The sequence below is a fragment of the Myodes glareolus genome, chromosome 12 (genome assembly GCF_982192425.1).
Source record: "Myodes glareolus chromosome 12, mMyoGla1.1, whole genome shotgun sequence".
NCBI lineage: Eukaryota > Metazoa > Chordata > Mammalia > Rodentia > Cricetidae > Myodes > Myodes glareolus.
In genome coordinates, this window is record NC_142037.1 from 63,739,909 (window position 1) to 63,756,072 (window position 16,164).

Consider the following 16,164-nt stretch of genomic DNA (forward strand, 5'->3'; position numbering starts at 1 on the left):
CTTACATAAATTATACCCCAATATTTAGGCAAATGGGAATACAAAGTATAACTTAAAATTAAGTTTCTTTTTTTTTTTTACCATGGACTAAAATGAAGGAAAATTCAGATTTTTAAGTTTTGTAAAGTGAAGGAACTGAGATTTAATTAAATCTTGAGGGGGAAGGAACAGCAGTTGGTTTTCTGTAATCACATGGAGACATGTTATAGGACCATTGGCAAACCACTGTGGAATCTGTTTTTGGCTCAGAATGAGTTGCCATGAACTGGGCAAAGACACCAATGGACAGATAGGGCAGGAATAAGTAATATTGATGTACCACCCGCTTTCTGATAATGAGCAGGATGTGTTTAGAACGGAGTTCAAATGAAAGGACCTGCCTTTATCTTTTCTCAAGACAACTCCAAAAGAAGAAACAGGGAAGTCATCAGACAAGGAAATGAAAGTTGTGTGCAACGTCTGCCTTCTATGGAGCCATATACTTTTGCTATCACCAATACTTATCAGGAGGAAAAACTACTTGTGACAGCCCCAAGAGATTTATGGGAGATCTGTAACAAAATCTATCTTTACAACAGCAAAGATTTTGATTTAGTCTCACACAACACGAGTATCTGTGTCAAAATAGACACCACTACCATTTGTGGATGTATAACTCATTTTATGATCTATCCCATAAAAAGTCCATGAGTAAATTCTTGCTGAATTGGAGAAATGTCATAAAATTCTATCACACGGGACTCAGTTCTGGGCTCAATGCTTTTTTATATTTCAATCACAGAATAGTCTGGATGAATTCTCACAGGGAAGTATGCAAAGAGAGCTCACCATCTCAAGAGAAAAAGCAATCAATCTGGTAAACTAAAGAATTATTAAAACCCATATAGGGTACTTTCTACATGGTACAAACCCAAACAGAGCTTGTACAGTAGTTTAAATAGGCATGGTAAGTAAAATATCGATTGGATTAGCAAGTGAAGGATATACTTTCTTCAAGGCTTCAGACAAATTCTGTCTGCAGTATTGGAAGCAAACATCACAATGAATGAGTCTTTACAAAATGTGTGAAGTACTCCAGCCTTGATCTTGAGGTGCAGTCATTCAGAGCGTTACTGACATTTCTTTACCAAATTAAAGGAAGTGGTAGAGAATACAAAAGAATTTAGAAGAGAGTTGAAAGGACTCATTGAACATTTCATATGCAGAAGACACCAAAAGGACAAGTCTTATTCTTTTTGAAAAAGACAATTAAACCCAAAGCAAACTTAATAATCGTCCAATCGAAATGGGGAGGTGAAAGAATGGCAATAAACAGTTCTTTAAACCACACGATTGATCAAAAATATCAGAGAAAATTGGCTTTAATTGTAACAGTCTGCAAAGAATTTATAATTCCCTTACCTGCCAACCCAGATAAAGCTTTAAAAAGATTCAGTTTCTATTATGAAATTCAGTTAATGCAGCCTAAAATGTATAAGATAAATATATATATATATATACGATATATGATATATTTTAGAGAGTACATATATATATATGAGTATATCTATCCAGCATCTATATCTATCTATATGTATTTTCATACTCTTCAAGTCTTTTTGAAGTTCAAGTTCTGTCATATTCATAATGCAATTCTTCATGCAATTAGCCTTTAATATGATTTCTGAATAGCATAACTAGCAAGAGAGGTTTTGCTGTCTTGAAGCCTTGTGAATATTATCTGTACATGGCCAATTGCTACATTTTTCTCCTGGTATTCACTGTTTATCTCATGAGAAGCTTTAGGCTTCCTTGGATATTGATTTACCGATGGAAGTCAAACAGAAAATTAGCTCCCCAGTGAATATGCCTGTTTTTATGACAAAGTGTTCTGGCCTAGCCACAATTGCCATTTTTAAGTGGTCATAGTTCATTTTTCAAGTTACTCTTTCAGCTTATAAATTACGCCAAAGTATAATATTCTTGTGAACAATAGACATTAATTACTATTTATGGCATGTCAGTTCTAAGTACAATATAACTAATTTATAATGTTATACAGATTGCCAAGTTAAAAATGCTTTTTAAATATGTTTTGTGTAAGAATTCTTAAAGGCTTTATGACCTAGACCAGATACTTCCCTGGATATTCTGAAGAAGGGATGAATCTTTATGGTCTTCAACAAAGCTTAATATTATTGGATTGTGATGCAACATGGGATATTCTCTGGGACTCTACATCATTTTTCAAGTATTACTGAACAAATACTTAAGATCTCATTACTTAAAACATGTAGAGTAGGAGAGATGACTGGTGATACAGTGTGCATGACAGATCACAGCAGGAGATAGGTAGATTATATGAGACCAAGAGGTGGTAGACACTTTCCTATCCAGATTCCTTAGTTTAGTGACACATAAGGATCAAATGCTAGGTCAGTCTCGACTTCAGAATTGTCTACTCCTTACTGATAAATCAACACATGAATTTTGACACTTTTCAAGCAATGTAGGAATAAGATTTACTAGTGTCTCTATATCTATGTGTCTTTTAACTACAGTAAATTGTTTCTTTAAAATGGTAATATAATTCTAGTATAGCATTTACCACTGTGTTTATAATCCGACAAAAGACAACTTTAAAAATTATAATGGATATTCTAACAGTTTTAACTAAATTCTAACTATTTTAACTCTACTTGTTATTATATGGGATGACAATAAAACCATCCAAGCAAAGAACATGGTTCATTGATGTATAGTGAACTCAACTTTGGCCTGAAATGAAATCTTCCTACTATTTAACAAGATGAAAACTACAATGGGCATGCTTTATTTGTGGCATATAGGGCATAATCAATCATAAAAACAGCAGGTCACTAAAAGCCAATGTTTTGTATCTCGATAATTTGTTAAGTCATTTTCATTTTGTGAAAAGATGTCAAAATATTTTTTCATGATATTGATAAACATAGAATAAAACAAGTCTACTAGTTGTGGGTCCCTAAAATAATTCTTGTAACCAACAGTAATTTATTAAGTAATAATACAGGAAGCTCATTAATGCAAAACCATTAATTTTCTTCTTCTAATATTATTATGAGTGTGATTCCATTTTAATTTCAAACGTGAGTGGTTGACATAAGACTGTAATTTTTATACCAGTAATTAAAGAATGATTACATTTTGCTTCTGTCAAATAGTTCTCAAGGCTTAAAACTTTTTGGAATGTTGCTTCACATTCTATTAATAATGATTATAATGCTGGAACAAATCACTAATGCTTGTATGACTGTGTGGTGTTTAAGTGTAGGCTATGCAGAGGGAAAAAGCACACAGCTGTCCCTCAAGGTACTTTCAATCTAAGTAGTGACAAGTTCAAATGTAATAAATCACACTGATACGGTATATCTACAATGATTAAAATAGATCATTTACTACGGATGGCATCTGGAGTTACACAGTGGCATTAGTCTATATGATCTCTTGAATGCTGATAAGTTATTCTTCAGATACTGGCTTTAGGTTTCCTGTAAGAAATAGTTCTTGTCCTTGATGCACTTAACCTTAGTGTGCCAATCATCTGCAATTGGATACTTTAATATTACCTAGTTAGTATAGCACATATGTTCAGGATAATTAGACTACTCAGCATATATATATATATATATATATATAGTGATAAATATTAATTTACCATCACTCAAGAAATTTTCAAACTTACTAGTGAAAGTTTTGAAGAACTCTTGGTTGAGATGGATGTTTCCTGGAAGTGCATGCTCACTAGAAAATGAAGTACTTGAAGTACTGATGAGAAAACCCCTTCATTCATCTATAGAGATTAAGTTCAGGAAAATCAACTATGTTTTAATTATTCAACTTCTGAATTTCAAAGAAGCAACTCATTCAACTAGCCAAGCTCCAACGCAGCATAGACAAAATGAATCTATTGTATTTTACCAATCCAGTATCCACATGCTACCCTTCCACAATCTTTGCCCTGAATTCGTGTGCATGTGCATACACACACACACACACACACACACACACACACACACACACACACACACCACCTAATAAGTTGGTGTGAATGAGCCCTGAAAATAAAGAGAGGGTTACTGGCATATTTTCTTTTGAAAACTAGATTATAGAATGAGTCAGATGGATTTTCTCACATGAATTTTGAAGACAGAACTGTATCTTTCCTGGTGCTTAGGTTTAGCAAAAATCCTTTCCACTCAAAATTGCTATTTGATACTGAAAGAAACCATATATACAAAAGGCAGAATATTGAATAGTGTTGAGAAAAAGGTAGACTATCTCGTATATGCAATGTAGAAATCTTCATTACAAGTACACAGAGCAAGTTTCAGAAAAAAAATTGTTGCTGGACTGTAAATGTGTTGTCAACAACAAGGAGAGGCAGATTGCTTACTAAAGCTATGATAAGTAGAAAGTACTGCAGGTGGGGCAAGATGCAGAGAGAAAAATCCAGTCCCATCTGTGAAGACCATAAAAGTATCAGCTGTCCTTCATTCACACAGTGCTCCATCCACACTAAGAGGGTGATCATCAAGACCACAGCAGCTGGCAGTGCCGATGTCCTAAAACAGTGTTGGGCTGCGGCTTATGCTTCCCGACAAAGTTTTTCCTTCCATATGTGAGTGGGAAAGCAAGGGCAGCATGAAGCCTAGAGGATGCAGTTCTTAGAGGGTGGTCTCCCGTCTTCAAACCTAGTGCTGAGTGGGGTATCCTTGAATCACACTGAGTTTCTCAAAACAGTAGAGGCAAACCAGAGTTCTCCAAGCAGAAAGGGCCCTCAAGAGTCAAAGGAAGCATGACAAGTACAAAGGAAAGCCAAGTTCTTGTTTGTAAACAAGAGATCCATGAAAGCAAATTTTACACTTCACATTCTATAATGCAGAAGGAATGAATCTTCATTGCTTCATTTTTGGAACATCTGCCTATTAATTAGTTGCAAGACGCAATGCAGGAAGAATTAGAGAACTTTAGTACTAGGGCAGGAATCACCAAGACACAAAGATTAGCTAGGTATTAGCGTGTAGTGGTGTGAAATTATAAAATACTGGTTTCTGTTGTAGACTGCCACACTAAATTGTCTCTCTAGCTCACTGAATTCACTGGAATGAATCCCTAGGGCCAGTTTTCCCACCCTGCCAGATGCCCCTGTCCTCTGCCACCTAATCACAGCAAGCATTATGGATAATGGGAAATGAGATAAACTAAAGTAGGCAAATACCTCCCAAGGTTTTAAACATATCTGTGTGGAAAGGGTTTCTGTCAAGAGTTGAGAAATGGCAATGGTGACCAGGAGATAATAAGAAGGAAGTCTACGGAAGGTGGCAACATAGGTTTTACAATCTGGAAAATGGGAAACTGAAGTTGTAGAGAACTCACTCTCTTTATGACACCCTCCCCGTCCAAGAGCTAGCAGGTGGGAAGATGCTTTTACTTTTATATTATCACTAGGACACGGATTCTAGAAATGCGAGGCCTAGAAGAGAAGTCACACTGTTATCTAGTGCCTTGTTAGAAACGCACACATGTTGACCCTCGCTCCAGAGCTCTGAAGTGGAAATTCTAGATGAGAATCTAGCACTTTGTTTGTATAAAATACCAGGGATCTTTGGGATCCACCATTGTTCTGTGATCCTGAAGATGCTGGTGACAAGGCCTGTCATATATTTTCCTCTTCTCTATGATATGTTCCACTAACCCGCTGGTTCTGACTTCAGATTTTGATATTGGTGCTCTCATGAGATCACTAAGAAATGTCACGATCATGTCTCACAGCGTTCACTAATGAATTAAGACTCAAGGGGCTAGGGATATGTAGCTCATGTGTAAACCATATATTGGCAGGCTCAAGACCCTGGGTTCATCCCTAACACCGAACCAAAGTAAATAATAGCTATGCCTCAGTTCAATTTTAAAGGGTCCTATATAACTTAACTGAAATATCAAGGGATCACAGCTACACAGATGCCAAGAATCTTATCCAAGTATGAATAACAATGCCCATGTCATGAATGACACTTATGGCCTATGTGACCTAAATATATCCTTGATGTTGACAGATTCTAAAGATGTGGGAGCATATTAGAAATGATAAAATAATAAAAATGACAAAATATAAGAGCAGTGTACATATTTTAAGTTATAATTAACAAAGTCAAAACATTCTTTAGAAAGCAAACAACCATATATAGGTCCAATTCCTGGGGGAAATGAGGACAATTAATTAACTCAACAGCAACATTCAAATTGAGTGGGTGATGAGCCCCCACATTAATGATTCTTGGTTCCTGAGAACATAAAGGCAATGATGGAAAATTATTTTGTCCACTCACTTCTGGGAAGTGATTTAGAGAAGGATTTATGCAGACTATTGTCCAGTTAGAGAAAGAACAAATCCAGAATTCTGGGAATGAGATAGATACATTAAGGAAGAAAAAAAAAAGAGTCTTCCATGTGCCTATCTAGTGGAATTTCTTACCTCATAAATCCCCCTATAAATTGTTAAATTGTCTTTCCATGAGCCTGCATAAGCACATAGCAGCATTGTTTATAGTCCCTGTACAAAGACTTCTGTACTTAAGCTGGGGTCATGAACAAAATCCTAAGAGTTGGAAGTGAAGTTAACACTTTGGACTGCTGGACTTTTAAAATTGGAAGTCAAGAAAGTGGCAACTAAAAGCAAGTTTAATCTATGATCTAAGAATGAGACGTATCTTTCCCAGGCATGTGACGTCAGCATTGGTGACAGTATCTTTCCCTTTACCCTTTCACATCACACCGGACATACAAGAGATAAGTTTCGACTTGATCACTTGCAGGGAATTTTTGAGACAGGTTTATTGCAAGTCTAGACCTGATTGTTAGCTTATGAGAAAGTTTAAACGTTTAATTTGAAGGTCAAAGCAACATGAAAAGTGCTCTTTTATATATTAGCTAACCTTACCTGTAAAACCAGACACAACAAATATTTCCTCCCCTCTCTTTGGTGAACCAATGAATATATTGAGATCATTGACATGACTATGGGTGAGTGGTTACTTATAGAAACACTGGAGACACTCAAAGACAGCTACATCACCAAAATGGTCATTTCAGCTGAATAACAGCTCACAAAAAGCAGCAACTCTAGAACTGTCATCGAGACATGCAAACAGTTTAACAGTGATTCTCTTATGAAGATTTTATGAGAACTTTAGATTATATACCAAGTTATTATTAAACAAATTTTAATTTCCAAACAGGGAATAAAATTATTTCAATTGAACAGATAAAAACAGTGAGAGCCTGTGGTTCACTTCTACTAGTAGTGTTTGATACCCTTCGTCCTTTGTTAAGAATTAATCCCATGCTAGAAGTGGGTGATGTGAGGATAACTGTGCTGAGAAGGCAAAACTGAGCCCATATGGAACATATTAGAAGATTAAGCAAATGATCCTAAATGAAAACCCTTAATGACTAGCTATGTTTGGCAGCAACATTTTCCTGTAGAACAAAAAGCTATGATTCTTAATTGGTTGCTCATGATTAACCAATTAATCTTTTGGGCCAACTTTGCAATTCTGGCCGACAGTCCCAGGACATATTGTATGAACTTAAAGTCACAGGACATTTTGTTTTAGGATTAGGGAGACAGATGCTAGCTGTTTCCTTTTTATTTTCAGGGGGCTTGACCTTGGAAAGGAAGGATTCACAAGTCTGTGGGTCCCCCAACCTCAATATTCTTCCTCTCCTCTTCCAGTTTTGGCTTATCCATACATACTGAGACAAATTGCCATTCCAACCAATTTGAATAACATTTCTTTATTTTTCTTGAAAGAAGCCATTGTGATATAAACATCATCTAAGTGAAAAGTTATTTACGAAGAGGAGAAGCCATCCTCAGAGACACTGTGCAAATGATTACCGACATCCTGGAAAGAGAAAGATCATGAATTCCAGAATTAGAGGGATCAGGGCAGGCAGCTTGATTCTGCCATCCATGACCCAAGTGCATTACTTAATCATTCTGAGGCTTTGTTGTTTCAATTTTTTATTATGAAGCTTTGTAGTTCATAAATTGCCAGGCTTAATGAAGTCACAAATAGTCTTGATGGAGTATTTGGCATAACATTTTCAAACTCTAGATATCAGGGTAGCTAGGACATTAGTATAATTTGGACTGTCTCTTAAAGTGGTAGACAGATTTTGTATATGCTAAGAATTAATAGTTTATAGCCTGTCAAGGATTTGTGCTGATCTTCCTTCTTTAGAAATGTAAGCAGAACATATATTTGCAGCTTTTCTCATATCCAATTGAAACACTTTCATAATTATTATTAATAAAATGAAGTAAATTACATTGTTAAAATCAAAAATTTTAATTTGTGTATATCCTTTCCCAGCCTTATCATTAACCATCAGTAATTCTCTTTAACAGTTTTTTCTGTAGCAGTGAGGTGTTATATCCAGGTGACTCTAGGGTTGTGGAGGACGGCAAAGGAAAAGATGGGGGACTCAAAATTGCTAACCTAAAGTAGTGAGCCTGATTTGCCTCATTTCCACTGTGGAAACAATGTGTCGAAAGTAGTGGCTACCTAATTAATTCAGGCTGAGTTTATACTTGTGTGTATTATTTATGTGTATAATGTTGTAAGTGTGCAAGATTAATGCCATATGAAGCAATAAAACAAGGAACATGTTTCATGTTTCAGTCAAGATACATACAAAAGCAAAGTATAACGAATTCAGTAAAAGTTTGAACGGAGGTAATAAGATAGATCATAGAAACACATAGTAGAAAACACCAAATTCAGACTAAAGGGATGTTTCTGAGCATAAACGACCTCTAAACTCATACACAGGGCCCAGGAAGCTAGCTTAGTGAAGAGGCTTGTTGGAAGGAATATTGGGGCTCAGAGCTCTAAGGAAAGTGTTGGCTGAGTTCACCCACTACTTCATGTATAAGAACTCAATGCCTGGTTCTAAAACCTGCAGCAACCTGGACAAAGAGAAATTACAATACAGTTATATACTGCAAATATTGTTAGTAACTTAAACTATCTTTGGAGGTGCAATTTGTGCAAAAAGCTCTGCTAAAATGACACTGACAAATCATTCGAGATGTGGGGTACAGTCACACAGATGCCCTTGAGAATGCAGTCCCATCCTAAAAGGTGGAAACAAGGGAAGGAAAACTGCAGGTGGGGTGGTGGCACGTGACAATATGGCCTAAGCACAGGATCACTATCACTGCTTGAGTTTTTGAAAAGACGTCTGTAGTCAAACTTCTTCATTGGGACCATTGACTCCCCAGTAATGACACAGAGACTGATTATTAATTATGAAAGCTTGGCTGATAAATTAGGCTTGTTTCTAACAAGCTCTTATAACTTAAATTAACCCATATCTTTTAATATGCATTCTTTTATGAGGCTCAATTTCTTTTTCTCTATCCTGCCCATGTTGCTTCTCCACATCTCCTGGTATCTACTCGTTACTTCCTTGCAGAGTCGTCTCTGTCCAGAAATCACACCTATACCTCCTGCCTGGCTATTAGTCGCTTAACATTCTATTAAACCAATCACAGTAACACATCTTCACAAAATGTAAAGGAATATTCCACAACGTTTCCCCCTTTTGTCTAAATAAAAATAAAAGGTTTTAACTATTGCATAGTATAACTATAAAGCTTAAGGGCAATAAATAAGAATTAGATTTATAAGAATTACATTTACAGTGTTCAGTCCATTTGTTTTTGACAAGTTCAGAGAAAATATTCTATTATTTATCTTATCTTGATGAGTCTAAATGTATCTTCTATCATAACTAAGGAAAACTTTAACTATAAGTATCTGGTCTTCGACTCCATCAAAGATCCTAGAAAGAAGTAATATTACCTAAGTAAACATGAAGTACAAAGCAGGTAACTTCAAAAACTAAGAAATGGCATAGATATCTGATTACCTGGACAGTTACCCCAAGGTTTCTCTGCAATGGTAAGGCATTTATCTTTGGCCTATGGGCCTAAAATATTTTACAAACGTTTCTGTGAAGCAGGAATTTTGAAGGACTTTCTTTCCTTGTCTTGGCAAATTTTAAAGTTGTTTCTTTTGTGTCCTTCTTGTCCATGTTGCACGGTATTCTGTCAATAGTTGAGGCAACAACAGTTTTCTACCCCGTAATGGCTAGCTTTTGCCACAAAGAATACTAACTCTAAATGAAGGTTCTTTGATGTTTACCATTCTTTTTTTGAAGTAAATTGTTGCTGCCAGGAGCAGACGTGTATCACTCTCATGAAAAGTCTTATGTTATGAAAAAATTTTAAAAGCCATATTCTCTATGTCTTTTCAGTGTTTGGAGATCAGCTATCTATCTAAAATATGTCTCTGTAGACTTTGAAAGCTTACTCAACATGACTCCAAGTTTGATTGTTATAGGCGACTAACTACTAACCTGTATTTCTTTATTCTCCCAAATAGTCTGTAGTATAACTTTCAAAGACTAGAAATCTAAATTACATTGTAAAATTAGTTTCATAGGTACAATATTTTAAACAAGAGTAGAAACACATGTACAATATGTTCTAATAAAAATAACTTTAACTTTGTGTCAATATACAAAATCCCATGTCAATGTAAAAAGTTAGAGACTTGTGATGGTTCATAAGTAGACTCAACAATCCTCTCTTTAGCCTATCATTTTTATATTATGTCCCATTTTTTCCCTTCAGAAATAAATCCTTGAATCTAATCTCCTTTGTTCAACTTTTTTTCCTGACCATGACCAGGAGCAATTTGTTTTCAACCCAGCAGATGATGTCAAACATCCATAACCCACTAAATGGCTAAAAGCCGCCCACCCCACCTCTTGGGAATGTGGGTATCATGTTCTCTATACTGTTTACTGTTTTCTAGGGGTGACAGAGTCTTTGGAGGGTCCTGAGAAAATTAGAATAATGGTCAAATCCTGGCTAAAATATTTTGTGAGGTTGGATCATTTCAGCCAGCAGCTTAAAGCTGTTTTGGATATGGAACTCTGAAGAAACTGCAACAGAGGCATTCTGAGAGGCTGAATCATATGGGCCACCATTTCCTTTGGAGTTTCATCCACTTGTTCTAAAAACATGCAAACTTTAAGAGGTATCATATATCTCTGCTTAGCAAAAGTATGGAATATGTGATATGTATGAGTCAGTTAAAGATGTCTTTTTGTTTTAGATTTGAGCAGGTAAAATATATGTCACCTGCCTAGTCATTTTTGAGGGTTTATTTCTTTATGTCTGTAGTTATAAATTTCAGTAGGTCTTCCCCAGATAAACCTCTGTTAACCTCAAAGGAATCTACATTGTTTCATTTTCTGTGGAAACAAAAGCATAGCCTCTTTCCCAAATGAATATATATATATTTTGACTTCCATTTTAAAGTTAAGGTATTCACAAAACATCTAGGCTGGTTTAATTCAGGAGTCCCTTCTACAATCCAGCATCTCTCAGCAGCTGCCATTCTCGGCGCATTATTATTCAAAATAATTAAAGTTAACACAATACCATAAAGGATCCAGGTTCTCTATTTTTTATATCTTTCATTTTCATGTGGCCTTCGCTTTTTATATTATTTTAGTCTCTCTTTAAAGACTGTATCTTGTTATTTATAAACTCTTTTTCTATGACTGTTTATATTTATTTTCTTTGCTTTTTAAGCCTACACACATTTAAAAACATATTTTACCTTCTTAGAGGTTTTATGTGTCTAGACCTGGACTTACTAAGCATCTGCATCTGTAAGAATCTGATCATGTGAGACAAATTTTAATCTGCCATATTAGCCACCACCATTGCTGAGCTTAGTGCATTGTACTGGTTCATGGCACCTGTATCTGGCTTCAGTGTACAGGCCGTCTCTGTACACTGACGCTGCCAGAGAGATCTTCGTCACCAGGAAGCCACAAGAAGCTGTGCTTGATTTTTTGACTCCATGTTGAACCTTTTTTTCTCGAGCTTTCTCAAGCCTTGTGTGACTGTATGTGGCCTGTTGTACTCGAACATTTTTGTTGGGACCATTGGCTCCCTAAAAATGACAAGGAAGCACAATTAATTATGAAAGTTCAATTGAGAGCTTAGGCTTGTTTCTAATCATCTCTTATATCTTAAATTAACCCATATCTTTTAATTTATTTTCTTTTACATGACTCAGTTACCTTTAATCTGTACTGCCCTTGCTCCTTCTTCCACATCTCCTGCTATCTCCCCCTTTCTTCTACCCAGAGCTGTCTCTGTCCAGAAGTTCACCTATATCTCCTATCTAGCTATTGATCATCTAGCTTTCTGTTAAACCAATAACAGTGACACATCTTCACACAATGTAAAGGAATATTCCACAATAGGCATCTAGTCTATTAACAAATCAAAGGAGAAACTAAGGTGAATACCAAGATCTAGCATTGTTGAAACATGCAGGACTAAATTCCTGGCAAGAAGTAGCAACTTACCACTGAGCTACAAGTATTAGAGAAAGAAACATAAAGTCACATGAAATGGTTGTCACCTCTCCATGTGAAATCTTAATCATTTAGTAACTTTTAATATCACCTGATGAAGCATGGAAGGCATTAAGATGTTGAAAGTAGGCTTGTGCCTTCTCTGTAACTCTTGAAGACAGAGAGAAATAGAGACACATAAATGGGTGACACCATTCTCCTCTGAATTGAGGACAGTAGCAGAGCTTCTGTCACTAATGACTAAGGAAATAAGAAACTTCTTCAACAGATGGGGTGATCTGATTCCCTTAGACACCTGAACTATGGAAGAACAGTGTTATCTTACTCAGCTTTGATTTTCCAACAACATATATTGTCCTGGGCACAGGAAGCATGCTTAATTACGATCGTGCAAATGCATGAGTGCATCATTATCAGTGAAAACTACTCAGCAATATGTCCTACTTTGGCATAGCTTTACGAATGTGACGTCTGTGCCAGCAACATCACTATCACTTAAGAACTTTTATAAATACAAATTCTGTGGCTTCTTAAGAGGATGGTTGTTGGTTAAAAGCCCTAACTGCTTCTCCCAGAGGACAAGGGTTCAATTCCCATCACCCACATTGTGGCTCATAGTTGTCTGTAATTTCAATTCTGATGCCCTTTCTGGCCCCAGTGGGCACTGCATTCTATGGTACAAATGCACACTTCCAAGCAAAATCCACATACCCATAAAATTAAAATAAAGAATTAAAAAAGAAATATAAAGTCTTAGTCTTGCTCCAGAAAATATGGAGAAGAATCAGTTCATCTTCTGTTTGGTGAAATATGCAGGAATTTAAAGCACAGCAAAGTTTGGAAATCACCGTGTTTGCTTATTAAATTTTTCTAAAAATCTCTAGGTTTACAATCCATTCTATCTGAAGAAATAAGTCTAATTTCTTCTAAAGTAAAGGTCTTGATAAGTAATTTCAAATACTGAACTTGATAAGTAATTTCCTTTGATAGTTAAAACAATTTTTATCCAGTGGATGGTATGTAAATATTTCATGAAATTATAAAGAATGTGTTTTGATAGTTATTTCCAGCACCGTGGGTTCCATAAAAATGTTTCTAGAAACATTCTGCCTTTGCTTAACATACTAGAGTCCATTGGTTTGCGGTCAATTCAAAGTCAATAGCACATGCAGCCTCTGATACAGAGGTGGGATTCATATCACCCTTCCTACTCTTATGTTCTTCAATACACCTGCCTTTAGCACATTCTTGACTTCTTTATGGACAATCCAAGCCCAAATACAAGCTCATTCTACCTTACCACAATATTAATGCCTGAGTCACTTTTTGTCGTTATTTGAAGAGAAAATTTGCTATTGGAAAAGATAACTGTACTTTTATTTTCAATTTTATCTAACTGACTAAGTAAAACAGTTAAACAGTCTATTTATTCAATGAATTAAATTTAAGATTATCTTCTGTAATCTTATCTGAGACCTGTGTTTCAATTTAATTGGCAATGAATGTCCTTCTGAGCTGACTTTATGACAGCTAATAGATATCTTTAATGGGACACTGTATGATGTCATCATTTTCTTGAAATAAACCTCTAAGAGTAATAGAGCAGTAACCACTTTAACTAAAGAAAACATACTTAACCTACAATATCCTACATGTGTGGATACCACTTTGATTTTATTCTGTTTGCTGAATTTTGTCTTCTCACACAACACTGAGAAAGTTGTTATCTTTACCCCAGAACTCCACACTGTTTGAGGTCATGACTGATAGCTCCAATACACAGCTGCCTTGGGAATATTACTACCAATATTATCTCTGAAATGAGTCAAAGCTGCAGCTAAAAGAATAAAACTTTTCAAACAGATTTGATGATATATGCCTTTAAGACCAGCACGGAGATGATTGAGTAAGGAGAATAACAAGTTACAGACCAACCAAGACTACATAGCGAAACCCTATCAGGAAGGAGGGGGGGGGGGGGAGGGGGAGAGAATAAAGAGAGAGAGAGAGAAAGGAAAGGAAAGATAAAAGGGAAGAGAAAGAGGTAAGGGAGAACAGGAAGAGATAGGAAAGAAAGAAGAAGGTTAAAAAAGTGATGTGGAATTCCCTTACGTATGCCATGAATATGTTTTATTTCCATTGGCTAATAAAGAAACTTTTTAGCCTATGACAAGGCAGAATATAGGTAGGCAGGAAAACAAAACTGAATGCAGAGAGAACAAAGGCAGAATCAGGCAGATGCCATGTAGCTACAGAAGGAGAAAGATGCCAGAACCTTGCCGGTAAGCCACAGCTTCATGGTGATACATAGATTAATAGAAATGGGTTGATTTAAGATATGAGAGCCAGCTAGAAATACACCTGAACTATTGGCCAAACAGTGCTGTGAATAATAAAATTTTTGTGTGATTATTTAGGTCAGGTTGGCCAGAAAAGGAAAGAAAAATCTCTGATTACAAAGAAGGGTAAGGAACAAGAGGTAAAGGAGGGTTTTTCTTACGGAACCTGGAATGACATTGTCTTGGTTAGACTTAAATGTCAATTTAGCACAGCCTAGAGTAATCTGAGAGAAGAGTCTACAATTGAGGAACTGCCTAATAAGATTTGTTTGTGTCATGTATATAGGAGGGGACTGTCTTTATTATTGTTGTATAAGGGTTAAGTCCACATTAGGCAGCATCATTCCTCTCTCTGGTGAGTGATCTGACGTTATATACAAAAGCTAGCTAAGAATAAGGAAATGGAAGTGAATAAGGATCCAGAACTAGCAAACTGTTTTCCTCTGTAGTTTCTATCTAGTTCCTGCTTGAATTTCTGCCTTAACTTCCCTTAATGTTAAGATTATGACCTATAGTACAAGTATAAACAAAAGAAACCATTTTCTCCCCTTAAGTTGCTATAAGTCACAATATTTATCATAACAGATCAATCTAGAACAGAGTTTTTCATACTTTAGTGTACATAAAAGTCACCTGAAGATCTTGTTAAAATCTAGAGTTTGGTCCAGCGGGTCTGGGATGCAGCTAAAGATTGTAAATTCCTTACAAGCTGCAAGGGAATATATATGCTGTCAATACAAAACCAGACATCAGGCAGGAAGCCACTGGAAGGCACCCTGCTATCCTTCTAGAACAGAAAAAGTAAAACATATGCATAGTACATTATTCATAGCCAGTCTGTCCTGCTGGTCTGTATTTGAGAAGATGTATTATTTAATCATGCTTAGAAAAGAATAATAAAAAAGTTGTCACTAATTTTATTCTCACAAATTGTTTGCCATAGCCACACTTCCTGTGGTGTTTCATTTCAGTGTGTAATCTACCTGACTTATTTGAATATTTGAACTAGCCTATTCCTACAGTGACACATCCCCACACTTCTGGGGAGCATAGAATGACCAGGATCATTTTAGCTCTTTCTGCTACAGAAACAAAGGCAAGCAGGAGATGAATACAGTCATGAAGTTTGTAATCAAGACGGTGAATGCAAGCAGTGGGTCTACTTGGTGTTCTAGATCATGGTCCTTGTAAAAAGAGAAAAAGCAGTCCCTTGTTTAGAAGAACAGAGGCCTGTTTTATTTCACAAGCATTCTATGTTTCCTCCACCAATGCTCTCCTTATAATCATGAAGCTGTGCTGACAAAGACAATCTTTGGGCACAGCTTTAAATTAA